Below are 5,037 nucleotides of genomic sequence, written 5' to 3' on the forward strand. Positions count from 1 at the left end.
TGCGAATGCATAGAGCAATGGGCTCAGCGGGCAACCCTGGCGAACACCAGAACCCACCACAAAAGGCCGTCCAACCCAACCATTCACCAACGGGAAAGTCTCTGCCCCTTGATACAATGTTTGTAGCCAGCCAACAAACCCACCCGGCAGACCATATCTCAAGAGAGTGGACCAGAGATACTCATGATCAACCCGGTCAAAAGCTTTAGCTTGATCCAAGGACAGTAAGTACCCGTTCCAAAGACCTGCCCTGCCCTGCTCCACAGCCTCCCGGACACCCAGAACAGCGCTGAAAGCGCCTCGACCAGGAACAGTGCAGTGCTGGGACTCCGAAAGGAGCTCTGGTGCAAATTTCACCAACCTAGTGAAAAGCACTTTTGCCAAAATCTTTCTATCCACATTGAGAAGTGATATGGGCCTCCAATTCTCAATGTGCGATGGATCCTTACCTTTTGACAGAAGAATCAAAGCTGATCTCCTCATTGATTTTGGTAGCACACCCGAGGAAAGGCACGCGTTAAAAGCCCTCGTCAATAAGGGGACTAAAGAGTCCTTAAAGATCTTATAAAACTCGGACGTTAAGCCATCCGGACCTGGCGATTTCTTGGGCCGGAGCCCATCAATGGCCAGTCTCACTTCCTCTTCCCTGATCTCCTCTGTCAAAGCACCAAGCGAGGGGTCTACCCCTGACATGGGGATGGTCTCAGCCAGGAAAGCCGAAATCCCCTCTCGGTCAGGCTCCCTCCTCCCCAAGAGGTGAGAGTAGAAAGATCCGACGACCTCCAAGATCTCCGACTTGGACCGTACCAGAGATCCTGTACTATCCTTCAGACCCACAATCAGTTTACCATTCACTGACATCTTACAGTTTTTGTAGGGGTCGGGCGAGCGGTATTTCCCGAAATCCCTCTCAAAAACCAAAGATATGTGCCTATCATACTGACACCTCTTGAGCAAGGCCTTCACCCTGGAGATTTCCTCACGGTCACCCCCAGCCGAGACTAAGGTCTCGAGTTTCCTCCTCAGGCTATGATACAGGCGATCCCTGTTCAAGCTTCTGAGGTTGGCAAGCTGTCGGAAGAACCTCGCCACCCGATATTTAAACATCTCCCACCACTCAGACTCAGTGCTACAAAGGCCCAATAACGGTACCTGGCTCTGAAGAAATTCCTCAAAAGACTGTCTCACAGTTGCTTCCTCCAGGAGTGATGAATTTAATTTCCACATGCCTCTTCCCATCCGAGGAGTCTCTGCAACATTCAAAGAAAAACATATAAGACAGTGATCAGAGAATTCCACTTCCACAACCGATAACGGTGAGAAAATGGCTTCCTCCTTTAAATAGAACCTATCTATCCTACTCCTACACTGACTACCTCTAAAATAGGTGAACCCCGAGTGGCCTGGATCAGTCCTGATGTGGACATCAACCAGGCGAGCCTCACTAGCTACACTATTTAACGTCACGCTGTCGTATGCCAGCCGGTCTTTGGAACCTCCTCTATCTCGGGGCCTTGTGATAGTATTAAAGTCCCCTCCAAAGACCACCTGCCGGCTACAAAACAGAAACGGTTTGATCCTTATAAAGAGTCTTTTCCGATCCCACTTAGTTTGGGGACCGTAGATGTTAATGAGCCGAAGCTCTTGACCCTTCATAAGCACATCTAAAATCAGACACCGTCCCATTTCGAGCTCAATAATCCGTCGGCATGTGACCTCTGCGATCTTGAAAAGGATCGCCACCCCGCTATACGGCTCGGCCGCAAGAGACCAGTAGGAGGGACCATGGGTCCACTCCTGCCTTGCTTTCTTCAAGGCTGACTGGTCAGTCAACCTGGTCTCCTGCAAAAACAAAATGTCGGCATCAAACCGGCCGAGAAAATCAAAGGCCGTAAATCTAGCCGCATCTGACTTAATGCTGGCGACATTAATGGTTGCCAGCGTCAACGGGGTGAGTGCCGCCATCAAGGATGATGAAACTCGACAGCCAACTTTTTCCCACCCCCACCACCACCAGAGTCCTCTTCACTATGTGAGGAGGCCATTCGCTTCAAGCACACCGATACATCCATACACCTATCACTCAATTTGTCCGGCGGTTTCGGGGCGATCCCACCCTCTAAGGAGAGATTTCCCAGAGGTGGGGATCCATCATCCCCCAAGGCCCCTACATCCTTGTCCGCAGCCCCCGGCACCTCACCCTCTTCCTCCCCACCTGAGCAGGGAGGGATGTTCTCATCCAGGGTTTGGTACCGGTTGGAGAGGACCACCCGAGGCGAGGCAATAGAACTTTCCTTCGGTTTACTGGACTGGGTAGATGACTCACCAGTAGGGTTCTCCAGGATAGATGTTCCGGAGGGGTCCCACTCCAAAGAAGGAGTCTTAGACCCCCGCCTCCTGTTCCCCCTCCTGGCTTTACTCTTGTTACCCTTCTTTTTACGATGTTGCTGTTGCCATACCTGCGCCCCCTCTTCCTGTTCTTCCCCAGAAGAGGAAGGCGAGGCGTTGGCGTCCTCCTCTTCTCTAATCCTTCTCTCCTCCTCATCCAGCTCGTTGCCCAGATCCTCAGCCACAGGGGCCCCCGAGGAAGAGGGCAAGGTCATCACACCCCGCTCTCTCTCCCTCCGGCGTTGTTCCGCTCGCCTCACTCTTGAGGGGGGCACACTCTTTTCCTTCCTCGGACCAGTGCTCTGCTCACCTCTGCTAGTACCCTCTGCCGCGGGCTCCTCAGTACCCTGTGAAGCCGCGGTCTTACGAAGGACCGCATTGGCGAACGAGCGTGGGCACCGGCTGAATGGATGACCCAGATCCCCACACAGGTTACACCGAATGGCCCGACACGTGGCGGCGAGATGACCAAGCCCCCCACACAAGGCACATTTCTGTGCCTTGCAGCCTGCGCTGAAGTGGGAGGGGCTACCGCACTTGTAGCAGACCTTCGGCTGCCCCCAGTAGTGAATCAGGATCCGGTCCCTCCCCAGGAACGTTGAGGGAGGGATGTGGGTAACAGAGTTTCCTGAAACCTTTAACTTTACCTTAAAGATCCAGCCTCCAGTCCAGAAACCAAAACGGTCACGAATCTTCTCGGGGACCTGGACCACCTCCCCGTAGCGGCTGATCCAGGTCATGATATCAACGCAAGACAGTAACTCATTTGCTGTAATGACCGTTACTGTCTTCACCATGTTCTGCCGAGAGACCGCTTCCGCTATGATATTTTTCCATGCAGGGGTATGCTTGGCCAGCTCATACTGAGACCAGAAGAGTTCCATGCCCTCTGGTCTCATGAAACTGGCCGCAAAATCAAGGGTACCAACAGGCTGGATGAAAGCAGCCAGATCTTGACCCCTGAAGCCCATTTTCGCTAGGAGCTCAGCTATTTTGTCCCGGCAATTCCAGGGACAGGCTTCACCGCTCACTCTGGACCAGCGAAAACGGACCGTATTCCTCTTGGCACCCTGACCCCCTGCTGTAGGAAGAGACCACTCAATTGGTCCCTCCCGCTCTCTATCTTGGAAAGCCGCCAGCCCATGTCGTTTTGTCCAAAACGACAGGTCTATCACCTCATCCCCTACTTGCATAGTCTCCTCTCCTCTCTTCAGGGCGCTCAGGAGACGATGTTGCAAGTCACCTGCCTCGAAACTGTCGTACAAAACCTCAGCCACCCTCCGTCCATTCTCCCCAGCAGCAGCAGCTTGAGCATACGTACCGGCTTTTGAGGAGCCAGCCGCTGCCACTGGGGGGGCAGCAGAACCCACAACAGACTCTCCCCCCTTCTTTCTCTCCTCTTGCTTCCTCATTCTCTCCTTCCTCACTTTCTCTTCCTCCTCTGCCTCTTTCTCCCTCCTTTCACGCCTTGCCCTTTCAAAAGCTGCCTCAGCCAACAAATCCGCATTCAATGCTCCAGGCGTCCTCTCATCCACAACCCCCGATACTTGTCCAGATACCACACCTACCGGGTCGGGCTCGACTTCCAGCTCCTCCATTTCTATATTAGTATTTGGGACCTCCCCACTGACCCCCATCCCCCCTCCCCCCGTACCCAAATCTACCAAGGCACAAGGGGAGGGAAGTGATGGGAAGTCCTCCATATTGGAGAGGTCCGGAGCAGGGGCCGCAACAGGGTTTTTCCCCTGCGTCCTCCCCCGCTCCCCATCAGACGCGTGCCCCCTGCCCCCCGAGAGACCCTGGGGCACACAACGCCTCGGACTGACTCGGGAGGTGGCGGCCTCCGAATCTGACATCGATGTGTACCGGAAGCTCACCACCTCCCTCATACGATGCTTCTTTTTCCTCTTCATCTTCTCGTCCTCCGGCACCTCGTCCCCAAAACAGAATCGTGAAAACTCCACTGGGGACTCTAGGTGCCGGATCTCTCTCAGAAGCCCATCCCCCTCTGAAGAGGAGGATGAGCTATAGGAATCTGTATCCATAAGTCCCCCTCCATGTACCCCTCGTCCCACCGACTGTCCTGGGCACACGGAGGTGCTCCCCGAAACAATTGTACCTTGTCTTCTGGGGCGGCTGGTGCCCGCAGGAGATCCTCCAGTCTGGCCAGGTCCACTTTTTCCAGGGCCGCCTCCCCACCTCCGGGCCCCTGAACCGCCTCCCGGGCTCCGCCGTGCCGCCGGTACCTCCTGCTCCCGACTAGGGGGAGAATTCCCCTGCCCAGCAGCACCACCTGTAATCCTAGCAGCGCTGCTGGGCTGTCCTCCCCCATCCTTGTCGGTCCCTGCAGGGGATACAGCACCGACAGCTGGAGCCATGTGGCCAGCCTGCTCTCCCTCCACTTCCCAGACACTCCCCACCTTCAGAGACGCCTCCCCTGGAACCGGACCATCCTGTGACGCCACTTCCGGTGACGTCACTTCCGGTCGCGGCTCCCGCGCCGCCACCCGCGACGTCACCTCCGGTGACGCCACTTCCGGTAACGGCACTTCCGGTGACGTCACTTCCGGTAGCGGCACTTCCGGTAGCGTCACTTCCGGCCGCGGGAGCGCCACGTGGAGGGATTTTGCCACACTGCTGCTACAAGCA

The sequence above is a fragment of the Anomaloglossus baeobatrachus genome, chromosome 4 (assembly GCF_048569485.1).
Source record: "Anomaloglossus baeobatrachus isolate aAnoBae1 chromosome 4, aAnoBae1.hap1, whole genome shotgun sequence".
NCBI lineage: Eukaryota > Metazoa > Chordata > Amphibia > Anura > Aromobatidae > Anomaloglossus > Anomaloglossus baeobatrachus.